Source organism: Zea mays, chromosome 5 (assembly GCF_902167145.1).
Source record: "Zea mays cultivar B73 chromosome 5, Zm-B73-REFERENCE-NAM-5.0, whole genome shotgun sequence".
NCBI lineage: Eukaryota > Viridiplantae > Streptophyta > Magnoliopsida > Poales > Poaceae > Zea > Zea mays.
In genome coordinates, this window is record NC_050100.1 from 81444735 (window position 1) to 81467498 (window position 22764).

General features: G+C 45.5%; 1 long non-coding RNA gene across 1 annotated transcript; it reads left to right on the forward strand.

Moving 5' to 3' along the window:
• Positions 1-549: 549 nt before the first annotated feature.
• On the forward strand, positions 550-936 carry LOC103644899 (uncharacterized). Its single transcript, XR_002261984.1, has 3 exons — positions 550-621; positions 694-795; positions 896-936. It is a non-coding gene; the product is annotated as an uncharacterized lncRNA (long non-coding RNA).
• The last annotated feature ends 21828 nt before the right edge of the window (positions 937-22764 follow it).

Sequence of the window (22764 nt, forward strand, 5' to 3'; positions counted from 1 at the left end):
GGATGAAATCGTATTGTTTACAAAGAAAAAGGCACCACTCATTGGAGTGAAAAAGTGGAAAGATATAGAGCTCAATGTTAGATCTTCTATAGCCTCTGACGTACTGGTATGTGAAATTTCTTTACTTGAGCCCTAACAGTTAGCTAGAACTATTAGTGGTCTACTATTCCCAAATTACTAGACAATTAACCTTCTCTTTATATCAAAACTGAAACAGCGAAGGTGGGAGTTTCTAACCAATGAGGACGCGCATGAAAAGATCTGGTCTATTGCTAAGGAGAGATACAAAGGATGGCGATCAACGTTAAGCTCAACATACAAGGCATACAATAGTTATGCTGAAAGGATGAAAAACAAGCCTGAAGATGTAGACATCGTCGAGTGGCATTACATGGTGTTGTATTTTGGATCTGAGAAATTCCAGGTTTGCTATTTCATTTCCTTTACTTTAACGATTAGCACTTGCATAATATGGATGATTCTAGCGATTTATTTATTAATTCATTTCCAACTATTATTATTTTCTAGAAAATAAGCAGTCGGAACTCGAAAAACCGTCAGAAACAAAGAACGAAGCATATAATGGGTTCTAGAACTTTTTCCCAAATAAGCTTTCAACAGGTAATGATATGACCACTACTTTATTTTCCATGATTAATGACAAACTTGTATGATACATTCTTCACATTACAGAGAGATCCAGAAACTGGTATAGAACCAACCGATCTATCCCTTTGGATGATTACTCATTGTAAAAATGATGAATGGTCGGAAGAGGCTTCACGTGGCATTTATGTGAGTAAATCACAAAGCTTACTACTAAAACATACTTTAAAATACTCGGCATCAATTCTTATTTGAATTGAGCTAACTTGAACTATATTGTTCTTTTCAGGAGAACGCAGCTGAGAAAATTGCTGAGAAAATATATCAAACAGAAAGATTTTATCTAACAAGAGAAGAGGAAAATGCTATTTTCCAAACAACATTCAAGGAAACAACAGGATGTAAGGCAAACAGACTTCATGGTCATGGGTACCTATCAAGATATCCAACAAGAAGTCAAGTGATGGAATCAAAGTTCCTCGAACAAGCTCGTGCCACGGTTGCCACCAACCAAAAAACATTGAACTCGAAAGTCAGGTCCAGTTGTTAAATGAAAAACTTGCGTGTGAGGTTGCAGAACGAGAAAGAATACTCTAGGAAAAAATGCAAGCACTGCAAGAAGAAGAAGAAAAAAAAGACAAGTGCTTAGAGAAGAAATGAGGCAAGAAATGTGCTGCCCTTGCTGTTGTAGCACAACAGGTATAAAATTTGATATTTGTATTTTTACCATCATTGCTATTAGAAACTTTTGCAACATAAATTGTTTGATCAATTGTTTAATGCAGAGCAACCGTGAAAGCACCACTCCAATCGATCCTTCTTCCGTTGTCCCTACTAAACCTCCTGAATTCATCCCAGCTGATCCTCCTGCACCAAGTAGTGAAAACAACGTTCGTACACCAGACACAAACAATAAGCAAGACAATATGCCAGCAAACTATATTAGCTCTTACACTCTAAGGAATGCTGTGACAAGACGTGTGCAGGCAAGGGGCAACAAAAGAAGCGAATGTGTATGGAATGCAAATGTTCTTGTATTATGATCATATAAACTGTTTTACAACATTTTTTGATAGTTTTGTTTTTGTAATCCTGAATATGATAATAGGTACAATCCGCAAATGCAAGCGAGAAGCAAGGTAGATCAACTTAAGAAGCTCTATCAAAGTGTGTTTAAGGTATGTCCACAATCTTTTTTTTTATTTCTTTTGTAGTTGTGCATGCAATGGATTTTAGTAGCCTAAACAGATTTTAGTTAACCATAGGAGCAGTACACATGTTTGTGGCTCTGTGCAGCATGCTTATTTGGTAGCCTATTTTCGCTCTTGTTAGGCTGGTGCTGCCTTCTCTGGTAGAGATAGAGTAGAACGCTTGCTGCTGCGTGCTTCCTGTTTGCTGCGTGCTACTATTTGTTGCTTGCCACTGCTAGCTGTGTGCTGCTGCGTGTTGTTGTTGCTGCTTGCTGCATGCTGCGTGTTGCTACTTGCTGCTTGCTGATGGTTGCTACTGTTTGTTGCTTGCCGCTGCTAGCTGTGTGCTGCTACGTGTTGTTGCTGTTGCATGCTGCATGTTGCTGCTTGCTGCTTGCTGATGGTTGCTGCTGATGCTGCTTGCTAGGAGTTGTGCTGTAGTTGTAGCTGTAGGCACTACAGTTGTAGTCTTCCACTAATGATTAACCAAGTTATTGTAGCTTTACTAATTATTGTTTTGAACACTTCCAACAGGTTCCTTGTCGTCGTGATATCGTCGTCAGCCTAGCTAACCATCGCTTGCATCAATGGAGGGGATGGAGGGGTACACGATGACAAAAAAACTTCCAATAATTTGCTAGTCCTGAGTAGTTTATTATCTATGTTATCACAATCCAAGCTAGTATGAGGATGTTATGACTGTGAGCTATGTTATCAAATTAATTTGTATTTGGCCACTATTTATTTGGTGCAACCTATTTGTTACAACTTATGGTATGGATATAGTTAATATATGAGACAAGAGACAAATATTATGGTTGTCAATTTTGGTTCTTACGTTACTGATGTAAAATATAATTCTTTTGCATAACATTTTATATCCAATAGAAATGCAAAATGCATTGTCGTATAAATTGTGGGTTTGAATATATGTAAATGCAACGGTTTTATTGGTTGTTGTATGGTTCAGTTGCAATGATTTTTTTTGTTGCAATAAGATGTAATTACCATGGATCTATTTCGTTGGGACTTCAGTAGTCGCAACCTTTTCTTCTTGTTGCAACATCATTTGTTACGATATTTGTTGTTGTTGTTATATCGGTTCTTACCACAGATAATTTTATAGCAAAAAGGTCATGTAGCCACGAGACACATTATGTTGCAAAATGATCAAATGCAACGAAATTATTTGCATGGCAATACATCTTGTTGCCACGAGTCACTGGTGTGGCACTAGTGTTTTGTTGCCACGAAGCATCTTGTGGTAACAAAGCCATTTGCAACAGATTTAAACGTGGCATTAACACTTATTACCATGAAATATGTTGTGGCAATAGAGTTTTTGGCAACTATCGTAAATGTTGCAATATAACTTATTGCAACAGAATAGTCCATTGTAACAACGAACTGCTGCAACACTTGAATACGTTGCAAAAGATGTAGTAATTGCAACAGAACGTAAAATTGTTGCTATAGCATATTGCCACTTTGTTCTCTGCAACAGCAGGCAACGACAGTTGTTCTATCGCAATTGGTGCCTATCGCAACGATTTATGGTCTATCGCAACGGTTTTTGCCCATTGCAAGAAGGTGATTTTTTAGTAGTGTTGCTTCCCTGCCTGACATGCGCTACAAATCCTGTCTTTCTCAAAATGAACATTTGTTAGTCCCAAAATGTGTTCTCCCTTTAGAAGCTTGTGAAGATTCTTCATTCCAACATGTGCTAGTCGGTGATGCCAGAGCCAGCCCATGTTAGTCTTAGCAATTAAGCAAGTGTCGAGTTCAGCTCTATCAAAATCTACTAAGTACATCTGACCCTCTAACACTCCCTTAAATGCTATTGAATCATCACTTCTTCTAACGACAGTAACACCTATATCCGTAAAAAGACAGTTGTAACCCATTTTACATAATTGCAAAACTGAAAGCAAGTTATAATCTAAAGAATCTACAAGAAAAACATTGGAAATGGAATGGTCAGGAGATATAGCAATTTTACCCAATCCTTTGACCAAACCTTGGTTTCCATCCCCGAATGTGATAGCTCATTGGGGATCTTGGTTTTTCTCGTAGGAGGAGAACATCTTCTTCTCCCCTGTCATATGGTTTGTGCACCTGCTGTCGATGATCCAACTTGAGCCCCCGGATGCATAAACCTACAAAACAATTTTAGTTCTTGATTTTAGGTACCCAAACGGTTTTGGGTCCTTTGACATTAGATACAAGAACTTTGGGTACCCAAACACAAGTTTTTGATCCTTTGTGCTTGCCCCCAACATACTTGGCAACTACCTTGCCGGATTTGTTAGTCAAAACATAAGATGCATCAAAAGTTTTAAATGAAATGTTAGAATCATTTGATGCACTAGGAGTTTTCTTCTTAGGCAATTTAGCACGGGTTGATTGCCTAGAGCTAGATGTCTCACCCTTATACATAAAAGCATGATTAGGGCCAGAGTGAGACTTCCTAGAGTGAATTCCCCTAATTTTGTGCTCGGGATAACCGACAGGGTACAAAATGTAACCCTCGTTATCCTGAGGCATGGGAGTCTTGCCCTTAACAAAGTTAGACAATCTTTTAGGAGGGGCATTAAGTTTGACATTGTCTCCCTTTTGGAAGCCAATGCCATCCTTGATGTCGGGGCGTCTCCCACTATAGAGCATGCTTCTAGCAAATTTAAACTTTTCATTTTCTAAGTCATGCTCATTAATCTTAGCATTAAGTTGAGCTATGTGATCATTTTGTTTCTTAATTAAGGCTAGGTGATCATGAATAGCATCAACATTAATATCTCTACATCTAGTACAAATGGAAACATGCTCAACGGTAGATGTAGAGGGTTTGCAAGTTTTTAGTTCAACAATCTTAGCATGTAAAATGTCATTTTCACTTCTAAGATTGGATATGGTAACATTGCAAACATCTAAGTCCTTAGCCTTAGCAATTAATTTTTCATTCTCATTTCTAAGGCTAGCAAGAGAGACATTCAATTCTTCAATCTTAGCAAGTAAACTAACATTATCATCTCTAAGATTGGGAATTGAAACATCACAAACATTTCAATCAACCTTAGCAATTATTTTAGCATTTTCATTTCTAAGGTTGGCAATAATATCATGGCAAGTGCTTAGCTCACTAGATAGTTTTTCACATTTCTCTATTTCTAGAGCGTAAGCATTCTTAACCTTAACATGCTTCTTGTTTTCTTTGATTAGGAAGTCCTCTTGAGAGTCCAAGAGTTCATCCTTCTCATGAATAGCACTAATTAATTCATTTAATTTTTCCTTTTGTTGCATGTTTAGGTTGGCAAAAAGGGTGCGCAAATTATCCTCCTCATCACAAGAGTTATTCTCATCACTAGAGGTTTCATATTTAGTGGAGGATTTTGATTTTACCTTCTTCCTTTTGTCGTCTTTTGCCATGAGGCACTTGTGGCTGACATTGGGGAAGAGGAGCCCTTTGGTGATGGCGATGTTGGCGGCGTCCTCGTCGGAGGAGGAGTCGGTGGAGCTCTCGTCGGAGTCCCATTCGCGGCACACATGGGCATCGCCGCCCCTCTTCTTGTGGTACCTCTTCTTTTCTCTCCTCTTTCCCTTCTTGTCGTCGCCCCTGTCACTTTCACTTGATAATGGACATTTTGCAATAAAATAACCGAGCTTACCACACTTGTAGCACACATTCTTGGAGCGGGACTTGTAGTCCTTCCCTCTCCTTTGCTTAAGGATTTGGCGGAAGCTCTTGATGATGAGCGCCATTTCCTCGTTGTCGAGCTTGGAGGCGTCGATGGGGAGTCTACTTGATGTAGACTCTTCTTTCTTCTCCTTCGTCGCCTTGAATGCGACCGGTTGTGCTTTGGGCGTGGAGGGGCCATCTTGCTCGATGATTTTCTTTGAGCCTTTGATCATCAATTCAAAGCTCACAAATTTTCCTATCACTTCCTCGGGAGACATTAGTATGTATCTAGGATCACCACGTATTAATTGTACTTGTGTAGGGTTAAGAAAAACGAGTGATCTAAGAATAACCTTGACCATTTCATGGTCATCCCATTTCTTGCTCCTGAGATTGCGCACTTGGTTCACCAAGGTCTTGAGCCGGTTGTACATGTCTTGTGGCTCCTCTCCTTGGCGAAGTCGAAAATGACCGAGCTCCCCCTCGATCGTCTCCCGCTTGGTGATCTTGGTCACCTCGTCTCCTTCGTGTGCGGTCTTGAGTATGTCCCAAATCTCTTTGGCGCTCTTCAATCCTTGCACCTTGTTATACTCCTCTCGACTTAGAGAGGTGAGGAGTATAGTGGTGGCTTGGGAGTTGAAGTGCACGATTTGGGCCACCTCGTCCTCATCATAATCCTCATCCCCTACGGATGGTACCTGTACACCAAACTCAACAACATCCCATATACTTTTATAGAGTGAGGTTAGGTGATATCTCATCATATCACTCCACCTAGAATAATCCTCACCGTCAAATGTCGGTGGTTTGTCTAATGGGACGGAAAGTAATGGAGTATGCTTATTAATGCGAGGATAGCGTAGGGGGATCTTACTATACTTCTTGCGCTCTTGGCGCTTAGAAGTGACAGACTCGGCATCGGATCCGGATGTAGAGGGCGAGGAAGAGTCGGTCTCGTAGTAGACCACTTTCTTCATTTTCTTTTTCTTCTCGCCACTCTTGTGCGATCGAATGCGTGAAGGGGATCCATCCTTCTTCTTGTTGGCGGACTCCCTTGATGGAGCCTTCTCGTGGCTTGTAGCGGACTTCTCACCGCCGATCACCATCTTCTTGGCGTGATCTCCCGACATCACTTCGAGCGGTTAAGCTCTAATGAAGCACCTGCTCCGATACCAATTGAAAGTCGCCTAGAGGGGGGTGAATAGGGCGAATCTGAATTTTATAAACTTAAGCACAACTACAAGTCGGGTTAGCGTTAGAAATATAAACGAGTTCGAGAGAGAGGACGGAAAACAAATCGCAAGCAAACAAAGAGTGAGACACACGGATTTGTTTTACCGAGGTTCGGTTCTTGCAAACCTACTCCCCGTTGAGGTGGTCACAAAGACCAGGTCTCTTTCAACCCTTTCCCTCTCTCAAACGGTCACTTAGACCGAGTGAGCTTCTCTTCTCAATCAAATGGGACACAAAGTCCCCGCAAGGACCACCACACAATTGGTGTCTCTTGCCTCGGTTACAATTGAGTTGATCACAAGAAAGAATGAGAAAAAGAAGCAATCCAAGCGCAAAAGCTCAAATGAACACAAGTCACTCTCTCACTAGTCACTATTTTATTTGGAATGAACTAAAGACTTGCGAGAGGATTTGATCTCTTTGGTGTGTCTTGTATTGAATGCTATAGCTCTTGTAAGGTGTAGGAAGTTGAAAACTTGGATGCCATTGAATGTGGGGTGGTTGGGGTATTTATAGCCCCAACCACCAAAAGTGGTCGTTGGGAGGCTGTCTGTCGCATGGCGCACCGGACAGTCCGGTGCGCCACCGGACACTGTCCGGTGCGCCAGCCACGTCAGCCGACCGTTGGGTTCTGACCATTGGAGCTCTGACTGGTGGGGCCTCTGGGCTGTCCGGTGGTGCACCGGACAGGTCCTGTAGACTGTCCGGTGCCCCTTCTGCGCGTGCCCTGACTCTGGCGCGCACTGTAGCGTATTTAATATGGTTGCAGTCGACCGTTGGCGCGAAGTAGCCGTTACTCCGCTGGCACACCAGAAAGTCCGGTGTGACACCAGACACTGTCCGGTGCTTCACCGGACAGTCCGGTGAATTATAGCGGAGCGGCCTCCCATTTTCCCGAAGGTAGCGAGTTCAACGTCAAGTTCCCTGGTGCACCGGACACTGTCCGGTGGCAAACCGGACAGTCCGGTGCGCCAGACCAGGGTGCCTTTGGGATGTCTTTAGCTCTCTTTATTTGAACCCATCTTTGGTCTTTTTATTGGCTTGTTGTGAACCTTTGGCACCTGTAAAACTTATAGACTAGAGCAAACTAGTTAGTCCAATTATTTGTGTTGGGCAATTCAACCACCAAAATTAATTTAGGAAAAGGTGTAAGCCTATTTCCCTTTCAGCCAGAACATGGGCCAGATCTAATGGCAGTTCCGAAGGCATGGGGAGGTGGGTCTCACTCCCTTCTCCACTCACTTCTCCTTCGATACTTAGGGGAGTCCTTACTCCAATTCCTGAGGTGATAGGCGTGGTTTTATCTGAGGCCATCTGCCAGAGGGGAGAAAGGATTACTACTATGCATATGCCATCATTTTTTTCAAACATGTTATTTTATTCAGCACTCCAGTTCATTACAAGCATAACAACCATTACAGATTACACTACGCATGAGATCATCAAGGCTAGCCAGGGACACTTCCTCAACGTCGAAAAAGCTCTCTATTCCTAGGGAGGGTAGTGTTGGTGGGGCTTCTTACTTCGGATCAGTCTAGCATCCTTGGCTCTTGAAACGCTTTCAGATCTTCTGGACGGGGGCGAGCTTCTTCAGCCTCCTAGCATAGTCCATCTTCAGGGTCCGGTATGCCTCACGAGTGTTGGCTTCTTCGCCTTCTGCCATCTCGAGACTGTCCTGAAAAGCCGCCTTTTCCTCCTTCAATTCCTTGATTTGCTGCTCTAGGATTTCCACCCGGGAGTTTAGGTGGGTGCAGTGGGAGAAAAGGTCGTCAAAGTGGTTGTCAAGGGTGTGGAGATATCCGGCCATGTAGATTATGGTAGGGTCATCTTTATTAGGATCTCTCCCTGACAAGGCCTAGAGTCTTTTCCTCCAAGTAGGGGTATTTTTGTGGCTAGGTGGAAAGTAGCGGAGGGGTGTTTCAGAGACTTCCCTGCTGTAGTTTTGGCATAGCTGGCGGAGGGCTTTTTGGGCAGCATTCTGGTAGGTATCTAGGAAACGGTGGCCAGTAGCGGTGATCTGAAAGGGAGGGTGATTTGGGTAGCTTCGGCTTTCTCCCAGGTAGATAGCCATAGAGCATTTCTCAATCCCGTTCTCATGGTATTCCTTCCAGACATAATCCAGCTTCTTACAGATCCCCATGCGAAGCGCACAACTCCGAAGAAGGTGAGGGAATTCTTCCACCTTCGAGCAATAGGATGTCCTAAGGACAAATGTGCCTTCCATCTGGTAGCAAGAGAAGAAGGGTTGTTAATACCGGGGAAAGGAGAGAAGGTTCTTTAAGCGGTTAAGAGGTCTTTTTCTTTTTGAGGAAAGCTTTTTAGGTCAGGGCTGCGGTCTACGGCCAGTCCTATGGCTCTTATACCACTTGAAGCGTCCCGATCCTTTGGGACTCAAATGTGATACAATTACTAGTCCCAGGAGGCTAGTAAACACATTCAGTTCTTCAAATAGTACAGAGTCTCGAATAATAGTTATTACAATACCAAAATGCAAGCTCTAGTGAGCCTAGAAACATAGCACAGTGGAAGATCATCTAGCCCAAGCCACAGGCAGACTGGTGCAGACACAGCCCCCTTCTAGTCGAACATAGCAGAAAAGAAGTCTTCATCTGGTGAAAAACATAGATAAATCTGGGTGAATACACTAGGTATTCTACAAGCCCGACCCGCCCGTAAAGAGAGAGAGACCTATATGGTACATGCTTGGTATGGTGGAGTTGAAGTCACTCATTTCTTTTTCAGAGAAAGGCGATACTTGATGTTTTGCCCAAAAGAGAGGAGTAGCACATTTTCACACTCAACCACCACTGAGCTTCCCGCTTAGGCACTTTAACTCCCAAGCCACAACTATACTCCAGTTCATTACAAGCATAACAACCATTACAGATTACACTACGCATGAGGTCGCCCAAATTAGGCACTTTAACTCCCAAGCCACAACTATACTCCTCGCCTCCTTGTGTCGAGAGGAGTATAATAAGGTGCAAGGGTTAAAGAGTGCCAAAGATATTTGGGACGTTCTCAAGACGGCGCATGAAGGGGACGAGGTGACCAAAATCACCAAGCACGAAACGATCGAGGGAGAACTCGGTCGATTCGTCCTCAACAAGGGAGAGGAGGCACAAGCAATGTACAACCAGCTCAAAACCTTGGTGAACCAAGTGCGCAACCTCGGGAGCACAAAATGGGATGACCATGAAATGGTCAAGGTTATTCTACGATCCTTTGTATTTCGTAATCCCACTCAAGTTCAATTAATACATGGGATCCTAGATACAGGCTAATGTCTCCTGAGGAGGTAATTGGCAAGTTTGTGAGCTTTGAACTTATGATCAAAGACTCCAAACATATTGTCAACTTGGAGCAAGGCGCCACCTCAACACCCAAGGTGAAACCCGTCGCATTAAAGGCGACGGAAGAAGAGAAGAGAGAGTCTACACCAAGTAGGCTTCCCATCGACGCCTCCAAGCTCGACAACGAGGAAATGACGCTCATCATCAAGAGCTTCCGCCAAATTCTCAAGCAACGGAGGGGGAAGGACTACAAGCCCCGCTACAAGAGGGTGTGCTACAAATGTGGTAAGCCCGGTCATTTTAGTGCTAAATGTCCAAATTCAAGTGATAGTGACAGGGGCGACGATAAGAGGGGTAAGAAGAAGGAAAAGAAGAGGTTTACAAGAAGAAGGGCGACGATGCCCACGTGTGTCGGGAATGGGACTCCGACGAGAGCTCCACCGACTCCTCCTCCGACGAGGATGCCGCCAACATCACCGTCAACAAGGGACTCCTCTTCCCCAATGTCGGCCACAAGTGTTTCATAGCTAAGGACGGCAAAAAGAAGAAGATACAATCTAGAACCACCCCAAGTATACTACATCTTATGATGAGGGTAGTTCTAGTGATAGTGAAGATGATTTAATGTCCCTTTTTGCCAACCTTATCATGGAACAAAAGAAAAAATTAAATGAACTAATTGAGACCATTAATGAGAGGGATGGTCTCTTGGAAAGCCAAGAGGACTTCCTTATTAAAGAAAACAAGAAACATGTTAAAGTAAAGAATGCTTATGCTCAGGAAGTAGAAAAATGTGAAAACTTGACTAAGAAGCTTAGCATTTGCAATGATTCAATTATCAGTCTCAGAAATGAAAATGCTAGTCTAAATGCTAAGATTGATGAATTAAATGTTTGCAATGATACAATTTCTAGTCTTAGAGCTGAAAATGATAATTTAATTTCTAAGATTAAAGAATTGAGTGTTTGCAATGATTCTATTTCCTGTCTTAGAAATGAGAATGACATATTACATGCTAAGATAGAAGAATTAAATGTTTGCAAACCCTCTACATCTACTGTCGAGCATGTTTCCATTTGCACTAGATGTAGAGATATTAATGTTGAGGCTATTGATGATCACCTTGCCATGATTAAACAATAAAATGATCACATAGCTAAATTAACTGCTAAAATTAATGAGCATGAACTTGAAAATGAAAATTTTAAATTTGCTAGAAGCATGCTCTATAATGGGAGACGCCCTGGTATTAAGTATGGCATTGGTTTTCAACAGGGAAGCAATGTCAAGCTAATGCCCCTAAAAGATTGTATAATTTTGCCAAGGGCAAAGCTCCCATGGTTCAGGATAATGAGGGCTATATTCTATATCCTGCTAATTATCCTGAGCACAAGACTAGGAGAATTCATGCTAGAAAACCTCATAATATTTCTCACCATGCTTTTATGTACAAAAATGAGGCTTCTAGCTCTAGGCATTCTACTCATGTTAAAATGCCTAAAAAGAAAACTCCTGCTGCATCAAATGATCATAACATTTCATTCAAAAATTTTGATGCTTCTTATGTACTTACTAACAAACCTGGCAAAGTAGTTGCCAAATATGTTGGGGGCAAACACAAGGGTTCAAATACTTGTGTTTGGGTACCCAAGGTGCTTGTTTCTAACGTCAAAGAACCCAAGACTGTTTGGGTACCTAAGAACAAGGCCTAAAATTGTTTTGTAGGTTTATGCTTCCGGTGGTTCAAGTTGGATAATCGATAGCGGGTGCACAAACCACGTGACTGGGGATAAAAGAATGTTCTCCTCCTACGAGAAAAATGAAGATCATATCCCCAACGAGCTATCACATTCGGGGATGGGAATCAAGGTTTGGTCAAAGGTTTGGGTAAAATTGCTATATCCCCTGACTATTCTATTTCCAATGTTTTTCTTGTAGATTCTTTAGATTACAATTTGCTTTCCGTTTCTCAATTATGCAAAATGGGCTACAACTGTCTATTTACAGATGTAGGTGTTACTGCCTCTAGAAGAAGTGATGATTCAATAGCATTTAAGGGAGTGTTAGAGGGTCAGCCATATTTAGTTGATTTTAATGAAAACACAGCTAAACTCAACACTTGTTTAATTGCTAAGACTAATATGGGTTGGCTCTGGCATCGCCGACTAGCCCATGTTGGAATGAAGAATCTTTATAAGCTTCTAAAGGGAGAACACATTTTGGGACTAACGAATGTTCATTTTGAGAAAGACAGGGTTTGTAGCGCATATCAAGCAGGAAAGTAAGTTGGCGCCCATCATCCACACAAGAACATCATGACGACCGACATGCCGCTTGAGCTACTCCACATGGATTTATTCGACCCGATCGCTTACATAAGCATCGGCGGGAGTAAGTATTGTCTTGTAATTATGGATGATTATTCTCGCTTCACTTGGGTGTTCTTCTTGCAGGAAAAATCATAGACCCAAGAGACCTTAAAAGGATTCTTGAGACGACCTCAAAATGAGTTCGGATTAAGGATAAAAAAGATAAGAAGCGATAATGGGACGGAGTTCAAGAATTCTCAAATTGAAGGTTTTCTTGAGGACGAGGGCATCAAGCATGAGTTCTCTTCTCCCTACACACCTCAACAAAATGGTGTAGTGGAGAGGAAGAATAGAACTCTACTGGACATGGCAAGAACCATGCTTGATGAGTACAAGACACTGGACCGGTTTTGGGCTGAGGCGATTAACACCGCCTGCTACTCCATCAACCGGCTCTACCTTCACCGAATCCTCAAGAAGACATCATATGAACTCCTCACCGGTAAAAAGCCCAATGTTTCATATTTTAGAGTCTTTGGAAGCAAATGTTTTATTCTTATTAAAAGAGGTAGAAAATCTAAATTTGCTCCTAAAGTTGTAGAAGGCTTTTTACTAGGTTATGACTCAAACACAAGGGCATATAGAGTCTTCAACAAATCCACTGGATTAGTTGAGGTCTCTTGTGACATTGTGTTTGATGAGACTAATGGCTCCCAAGTGGAGCAAGTTGATCTTGATGAACTAGATGATGAAGAGGCTCCGTGCGTCGTGCTAAGGAACATGTCCATTAGGGATGTGTGTCCTAAGGAATCCGAAGAGCCTCCACAAGGACAAGATCAACTGTCATCTTCCAATCAAGCATCTCCACCAACTCAAGATGAGGACCAGGTTCAAGATGATGAAAATGAAGATCAAGAGGATGAGCCACCTCAAGAGGAGGACAATGATCAAGGGGGAGATGATAATGATAAAGATAAGGAAGATGATCAAGAAATTTAGGGTCAACGACTGCCACACCCAAGAGTCCACCAAGCAATTCAACGAGATCACCCCATCAACTCCATCCTTGATGATATTAATAAGGGGGTAACCACTAGATCTCGAGTTGCACATTTTTGTGAACATTACTCTTTTGTGTCCTCTATTGAGCCATACAGGATTGAGGATGCTTTAAGAGATCCGGATTGGGTGCTGGCAATGCAAGAGGAGCTCAACAACTTCACAAGGAATGAGGTATGGCATTTAGTTCCACCTCCTAATCAAAATGTTGTATGTACCAAATGGGTATTCCATAACAAGCAAGATGAGCATGGTGTGGTAACAAGAAACAAAGCCCGACTTGTGGCCAAAGGTTATTCACAAGTCGAAGGTTTGGATTTTGATGAAACTTATGCACCCGTAGCTAGGCTTGAGTCAATTCGTATATTACTTGCCTATGCTACTTACCATGACTTTAAGCTTTATCAAATGGACGTGAAAAGTGCCTTCCTCAATGGACCTATCAAGGAAGAGGTCTATGTTGAGCAACCTCCCGGCTTTGAAGATAGTGAGTACCCTAACCATGTGTATAAACTCTCAAAGGCGCTTTATTGGCTCAAGCAAGCCCTAAGAGCATGGTATGAATGTCTGAGAGATTTTCTTATAACTAATGGCTTCAAAGTCGGCAAAGCCGATCCTAATCTCTTTACTAAAACTATTGTAAAAGATTTGTTTGTATGCCAAATTTATGTTAATGATATTATATTTGGGTCTAGTAACAAATCAACTTTTGAGTTTAGTAGGATCATGATACAAAAATTCGAGATGTCTATGATGGGGGAGTTGAAGTATTTCCTAGGATTTCAAATCAAGCAACTCCAAGAGGGCACCTTCATCAGCCAAACAAAATACATTCAAGACATACTTAAGAAGTTTGGGATGAAGGATGGCAAACCCATCAAGACACCTGTCGGAGAGGGAATTCTCCGGTCGGGTGGCGGAACGCACCTGCCCTAAATCCTAAGATGAGGTGGGGCCTAAGCATTTTGCCTGCTAGATGGAATCGGGAAGAACACAAGAACACACAAGGGTTTAGAGCCACTGTGTGATGTATTGAGCTTGAGAGCTTGTATGAACTTGTGAGTTTGAGTGAGTGTGTGAGCCTAAGTTGGGTCTGCCTTGTAACGCCGTGTGCCCTCCCTTTTATAGATCAAGGGGGCACGTACAAGGGTGCTGAGCCCCGACATGTGGGCCTAGGGGCAAAACGAAGGGAATACATATAGAAGTATCCAACGCCAGTGTCGCCCAGAAGATCTCCGAGCGCCATAATGTTCGTAGTCCATATAGTATTAATATTTTGCGGTTGCTTCCTCGGTAACGCGCGAGCCATGATCAGCACAGCGTATGCCGCAGCACGAGCGTACTGCCTGCCAACGGAATGGACAGGCACGCCGCCCGTCAGTGGAGTGGACATGGCACATTAAATGCCGAGGCAGCACATCGCCTGCCAGTGGAGTGGACATGGCTCATTAAATGCTGAGGCAGCACATCACCTGCCAGTTTGACAGGCAGCGCGCCTCATCTGCAATAAATGCAGAGGATGTGCGGCCCAGAGGCCTTACGTCAGGCTCCGCCCGTTGGCTTACGTCACGGACAGCTGGCCACGTGGCAGCATCGGGTCTCCGCCTGAGCGGGGAGCAGAGGCGTATGCGGTATGGTCCGGACACGTGTCGGCTCCGGACCCCCGCCTGGCCTTGATTAAGGTCCGGGTACTCTTTGTCCATGAATCTCGGGACCCTGTTGTGAGTGGCCCGGACCCTGCACAGGGGGGGTCCGGGACCCGTCCTTGGGGTTCGGGCATGCCCATGGAGCTTCTGGACCTTACCCGGAGGTCCGGTTTGTACGCACAGGGGTCCGGTACTTTCCCATGGGGGTCCGGACCCACTGCTGATGCCTTGGAGCATATCGTCTTTTCTAGCCACGTGGCGGCCCCGGAGCCGTCCGTGTGGTGGGGTCGGGTGTTGTTCATCACGCGACTAGAGATAGCCGCGTGGGCACCATATCTTCATGCTGTAGTAAGGGGTACCCCTGTTTCAGGGTACCGACAGTGGCCCCGGGCCCACCTCAGGGGAGGACACGAGCCTGCGGGTGGGGCCAAAGCCTGATTGTCAATTTGCGTGCTACTTCCGTGCTTGCTGACGTAATCACTGCCAGTCTGCCTTCGATCATGCCAACTGCCACGTTTGTCCCCGCGGCTGACTGACCCGTGGCCTCCGCACTTGATGGTTTCGCCGGGCCACGCGTGGGGTGCCTTGATACCGCTGCATTGGTTTTGAAAATTCACCTTCTCTGTCTTCTGCGGCGGCCCCGAGGAGGTGCGGTACTGGCGCGAGCAGCGGGTCGACTTCTCTGCACCCAGGAACCAGCTCCCAAGGAGGATGACTCGTGGGCCTAGGCCCCCGTGTCAGAGACTAGGCTGTTGGTTTCGGCGGAGGTGAAGAGGCGCACTACCGTGGGTGGCGGCTCGCTCCTCATGCGGTGGTTCACCCTCTTCGCACTCGGAGGTCGACGCCCAAGGAGTATGACTTGTGGGCCTGGGCCCCCGTGACAGAGGCTGGTCCGCTACTTTCGGCGGAGATGAAGAGGCGCGGCGGTTCGCTCCTTGCGTGGTGGTTCACCTTCTTCGCACTCGGAGGCCAACGCCCGAGGAGTATGACTCGTGGGCCCGGGCCCCCGTGCCAGAGGCTGGTCCGCTGCTTTCGGCGGAGATGAAGAGGCGCGGCGGTTCGCTCCTCGCGTGGCGGTTCACTCCTTGCGTGGCGGTTCGCCTTCTTCGCACACGGAGACCAACGCCCAAGGAGTATGACTCGTGGGCCCGGGCCCTCGTGTCAGAGGCTGGTCCGCTGCTTTCGACGGAGATGAAGAGGCGCGGCGATTTGCTCCTCGCGTGGCGGTTCGCCTTCTTCGCACACGGAGACCGACGCCCAAGGAGTATGACTCATGGGCCCAGGCCCCCGTGTCAGAGGTTGGGTCTCCATGGTGCGCATCGGGCGAGATTTTCCGCGGCGTCTTGGGGCGTGTGTAACACCTCAGGTGTTACCAAGACACTGGCTTCATACTTTGCACTGATGACTTGTTATCACATGTGGTTAATTGGAGGAGAAGGAGCACCTAAAGCCTTGGAAAGCATGAGTTAGCTAACAAATGATGAGGACAAAAGCATTACCCAAGCATTTATGCAATTATCACCTTGGGCAAGAGAAGTTTAAACCCTAGCCCCTTCTTGAGCCCTTAACTCCCAAAACCCTGGTTTAAGGGAAAGGTTAAACAAATGTGCAAACCATGAGTTAACCCTTAACCAAAGTTTAAGTAACATTATAACCTACAAAATGCAGAAGGGAAACATTACAAAAAGACCCCCAAATTCACCCCTTAAGTAGAGAGCACACTAGAGCTCTCTAATCTTCTCTAAGTCAAATTTAACCATAATCTAAAGATTAGATGTGTTCACTTAGTAAATGACGCCAAAACCACTTGGTCTGAATACCAAAAAGGTGCCAAACCACCTAAGGCACCCACTGGAAAAATTTGAAACCGAGCCAAATTCGTTTGACTTGATTTGGCATCACTTTTGTCGGGGAGTGGACAGTGGGACAAGCCAGATTTGGCGTCCACAAATCTTCTAACCTAGGGCTTATCTCCCCTTGGAACTCACATACAAGAGATAGCCATAGGTGCCAGGAAGAGGCCTGCGCCGGATTTTTGCCAAGATTCGCACGTTTGCGATCTCGGCGAGCTGTTGAACAGGGGCAGAAGAACACCTCCACGTGTTCGACGCGCCCTGAACGCGCCAGAGCACGCCTAGCGCCCGACCCCGCGCGCCCCGCGCCGCGCCAAGCCACGCCCGTGTCCCCTGCCCGCGCCCGCGCCTATAAAGTCGGCCAAGGCTTCAGTCATACGCCCCCGCGCGCTCTCGACCTCACCGGAGCACGAGATCGCCGGAGTTTGCCCTGCACACGGCGTGCCAGCGGCCGCCCGATCCCCCGCCACCGTAGACCGGCCAGCAGAGCCATTCCCAGCCCTATCCAACCCTCGTAATAGACTCTACATGCCTCGATGAAGCTCCCAGAGCGAGGAATCAAGCTCTGCCTCACCGGAGACGCCGGATTAAGGTCATCGGACTTCACCCGACCGCCGGCGAACGTAGACCAAGCTCCACGGTGAGTTATTTTTCGATTCCTTGCACGGGTCAACACTTTAGAACCCCGTGAAGCTCCCCGTGCCCTTGGATTGACCTATATCGCCGTGGTTAGGCCGGAGCACTCGCCGTCAACGAGCTCGCCCGCCTGCGCACGTGGACCGGCCGATTCCGGCCATCACCGTCGTCGAGCCGTACCTCGTTGTGATCGCAAGGACCTCCCGAAGCCAACCCCACCCTTCGTCGGACCTCCCTTGTCGCCGGTAAGCTGCGCCGCCCTTTTTCCTTACGTGGGTACTGTTCAAAGGGGGGAGGGACCTCGGGGAAGAAGGAATAGAAGTCAGGGGGGTTTGAACTGTCAGAGACTCAGATGAATAGTTGAGCAGGGGTATAAGTTGAAGAACTGGTTTAGGAAAAGCCCAGGGTCCTCGGTGTAAACTGGTTTTCTAGAAAACCTTTTTAATATTCCTAATTTAAATGCAAACAGAGCTTGTAAAATTCATAACTTCAATTTTATTCAACCAAATTTGGTCAAACCAATTTTGCCAGATTTTAAATAATGTGAACTACCTAGGAAAAATACAAAACCCCCTTAGTATTGCAGAAGAATTTAAAGTTTGGAATTAAATATTGTTTTGGCCAAAAGCTAAATAATAGAGGGAAAAATAGTTACACTGTTAGACTGAGGTTAAGAAAAATCAGAGAAGTACTTAATCACTCCATAATCTGTTTAAAAATAGTAAAACCTTCAGTACACCAAATTAAGGTAGGGTTTGCCATTTAAATCATTTTTAGCCTAAAGTTAAAGAGAAGAGAGAAGGTAGTCTAAAGTAAGAACCAGGAAGCAACCACATTTTTGTTAGCTCACTTATTCAGTGTAGTTCACTAGAAAATTTTATTAGACCTTTGTTTAGTACAAAATCAATGAGATACCTTTTATTTCATGCAAACAATGAAAACTTAAGAAAATCTTAAAAAATTATTCCTGAGGAGAAAACACCCCAAACCTTGGGATAACTAATATTTTGTTATTATGCATATAGGAAAAATATGAGTTTTGTTGTTTGATATTTTTTAAATAACAAGTTAGTTATAAGTACCTTCTTGGTATTAAACTTTAGAAAATGACAACTAAATATCCAGTAGGTCTTTTTCTGTGAGTTTTAACACAGAGGCCTAATATCACCTATGAATCTGGACAAAAATAAAAATTGGTACAGAAACCTCACTTAAATCATAGCTATAGTGTAAAATGCCCTTTTACACTTGTTTTTGTTAATTTTGCACAAGTAGTATCTGAATTAATCTCCACCTCAAATTTTTAGGAGAGCCCACAAAAGTCAATATTTACCCACTGTAATTTTTATAACATTTTTGGAAAATGTTAACTAACCCTGATGGTTCAAAAAGGCTTAATAGGAAGCAATAGAAAGAAAAGTGAAACTTTGGGGAGAAAAAGATGAAAGTACAAAGCCCTTAAGTATATCCAAAAAGAAACCCTAGAGAAACACTAAACTTAATACTGTTTTACTATGCATAACCCTTACAAATGTTCATGTCATATTTATGCATATATCTCATGCATTGCATTCGATAGATTGTAATCTCCCTGACGGGGAGTACATCCTCGTGCCAGAGCAAGGAGTTGCTCAGGAGGTAGCCCAGGATCCAACACCAGAGCCTGCCATCGAGGATCTGCCTGCCCTAGCTTTGGAAGGCAAGCCCCGGTTTTATGCATAACCGTTTATATATGCTATTTTACTATACTTAATGATTGTAGGCTTGTACTGTGCACTTAAGTGTAGGAGTTGCCTGAAACCCTAGTTGCATGAACTCAGGATTTCCTTTTGAGATGGATACTAGTAAGCTAGGTCGAGTAGCTGCTTTACTAATTACGGATCTCGGTAGAAGTCGAGTGATTTTTCTAGCACTCGCGCGAGGTCAGGAATTGGTTGTACCCACTTTCATATCATAATGATGTTGGTCTATGGACAACAATCCATGGGGATTGGTTGTCTATGAGATAGAAATTGGAATAAGGATTAAGGTGTGGTACCGTGTGTCAAGCGTTTGAACGTACTAAACACATGCCGAGAAATATGGTAAATCGGTAAGCCTAGTACCTGAGTGAACCTGCCCGCAGACTTTACCCCTCACGCGACCTGAGACGTGGTCTCCCATTCCGGTTATGGTGGGTACAAGTGCGGTCATTGCACGACGGCAGTCGGGGTCAGTGAGGCATTGTACACCAAGGCGGTGAGCCCTGATCTGTTGACGGGGAATCGATGGGGACAGTTGATGTGTGTGGGGACGGAGTGCCTCGCCACATCGTGTGTTTAGGTTTACCTTGCAAGGTTTAAAAACTCGATTCGAATTGTCTGCTTCTCGCAGCTAATGAGACTGCTTGATCCATGCTGCTACATTGAGTAATAAGTGGAAATGAGTTGACTGGAAAAATGATGTTGATTGATAAAATGTTTGATACCATGTATGAATAGCTAGGTACTCATCTAGTTTAAAAAGGATCATACTAAAACTTGAAAAGCTAAAACTTGATTTTAGACTCAGCAAGTGCTTTTGGCAAAGCAAACCCCTCACCCAAACAGCTGCATGTCTAGAGGTAGAGGAGTAGACTACTCACACCGGGTAAGTCTAGCTGAGTATTAGTATACTCAGCCTTGCTTGTGGCATAATTTTACAGGTTCTCTGGAGGACATGGTTGCTGGAGTGACTTGGCCGTCCATCTTGCCACCGGGTTGGACAGTCGAGTGGGATCCTACCTTGGCTGAGGAGGAGCATGAGGAGTGATGGGACAGGCTTCCCCATCCTTCCATTTATTTATCGTTAGTTTTATTCCGCTACATCCCGAACAATGATCACTACTTTTGGTAAAACTCCGATGATGTTGTAATAAATTTAATACTCCTTAACGCATGGTTTTATGCTTTATTGTATTTGCTCTGTGCCTCACCATCGAGTGAGTACGTGGTACTTGATCCTGTTAGTGGCCTCGTCGGACTAGATCCGAGGGACTGACGGGTTATTCCTATTTAAGTGTGGTCTAGCCTCTAAGGTGGGACTTAGGCACTTAAGTTGGAATAATTCGGGAGGTTCCGCCACATCGTGAACGGGAGAGTCCTCCTTAAAAAGGGATTCCCCCGAGTGCGGCAGTCATCATTTTCTCTCGCTGCGCCCTTTCGCCTTCGAGCTCTCCACGCTCTTCTACCACCGTAGCCACCATGGGCTTGCTAGACCCTCCTGAGTGCTTCCAGTCCGAGGTGGCACTCAACTTGGTGCGCAACCTGCTCGGATGGGATGCGCCGACGTTCACTGGAAGGATCCGTGTTGGCGCCTCTCCCTTCGGCGATTTCCCCGCCGAGGAGTTCATGCTCTTCGTCTCCAACCTCCCATGCGGGTTGGCGCTGCCGATCTCGTCTTTCTTCGTGCTGCTGCTGGAGGAGCTTGGCCTCCAACCTCAACACTTCACGCCCCACTTCATCCTTCGGGCGGCCATCTTCGCCTACTTCTGTGAGGTGTCCGTGGGGGCGACGCTTCTTCCGCCAGCATTCAGACGAAAGGGTGTTGTGCATCGGCCTTCCAGAGGTGGAAAGCGAGCTAAGCTGCGGCTCCATCTTTTGCGTGAGCTTCACCAGCATCCCATGGTACACCTCCATGAACTGGTCTAGCTCCAACTCCACGAGGTGGGAAGCGAGCTGAGCTGCGGCTCCATCTCTTTGGCTTTAATGGCCTCGACGTCGCCTCCAACGGCGACCGCTGGTCCGGTTGCGGATACTAAAGACGCCGTCCGGGAGGTCGTACAAGATGCCGTGGAGACGGCGGCCGCGCGCTTCCAGCGTGACCCTACTGATGTCGAATAGCTCATACCTATAGAAATGAGGCTAGGGCTCTGCTTGAAGGCGGATGTAATAACTTTTGTTTTTGTAAGATACTTCTGGGAACTATCAATTAAGCAGTTCTTATCTGTATGGTGCCTGTTTTTGCTGTGTGTGGTTTTATCAACGCCTCTTCTGGTACTTGGCCCCCTGGGATGTAGACTCGATGTGTCGAGGCTAGATACCAGCACACCTAAGAAAGAGTTGGTTGTCCCGGCCCCCAGGAGGTAGCCTCAGCTGGGACCTGGACCTGCACACAGCTTCTGCTAGGAAGTGTTAGTAGCACACCCATTAGGACCCATCGTCTGGTATCAGCCATCCTTTGATTCATGCAACAGGACCTGCAGGATTTGGTCTGGGAAGCCAAGCTATGTGCCCGGACCCCCTGAATCATAGTTCCAGATACTAGGACACCCATCGTAGAGTGGTGGAGCATGTAGGCTTACGGTACGGGACCAGGCTAAGCGGCTACATGTCCGGACCACCCTAGGGGACGTGCGTCCATTCTCTAGAACCGGACCCCGGGTTCCCGGACCCACAGGGCTATAGTTCCAAATACTAGGATACCCATCGCAGAGTGGTGGAGCGTGCAGGCTTAGGGTGCGGAACCAAGCTAAGCGGCTACATAGCTTCGGACCACCCTAGGAGATGAGTACCCATTCTCTAGAACCGCCCCCCAGGCTGTCGGACCCCCCTGCTTTCGTAGAGGGGTCCTAAACTGCAAACCTGGCTACTCAATTCGGATGTCATCATACCAGCAAGGGTGGGAGACCGTATGGGTGGGTTAGATAAAAGATAATAATATCTGGAATCTGTAGCAGAATAAAACTATCACAGGAGCACATCTAAGGGGGTAAATCCTTTCTTTATAACTTGACATGCATGAGTGCAGACCAACAGGTCGGGCTTATGAGGGCGGACCTCATCGGGCTGGTGTACACGTATGCACAGCCTAGTTACAAGAAGAAATCATAACCCCTCGGACTCGCTTCTGTGGGTAGGACTTACAGGAATGCTCTATGTTCCAGGGATTGGGAAGAGGCACTCCTTCAGTTGTGGCGAGGCGGACACCCCTGGGTCGGCATGCTTCCGTCACCTTGAAGGGTCCTTCCCAACTGGGGAAGAGTTTGTGGAGCCCTTCTCGGTTCAGTACTCGCCGCAGGACTAGGTCCCTGACCCCGAGCTCCCTACTATGCACGAATAGTTGGTGATAGCGCCTGAGCGCCTGGTTGTACCGTGCATTTCGGATCGTTGCTTGCCACCTGCGCTTGTTGATGAAATCCATGTCCTCACGCCGCAACTGTTCCTGCATAGATTCGTCAAAATACTAGACCCGTGGGGAGCCCATAAGGGTTTCCGGGGGAAGGCAGGCTTCAGCCTCGTAGACCGGG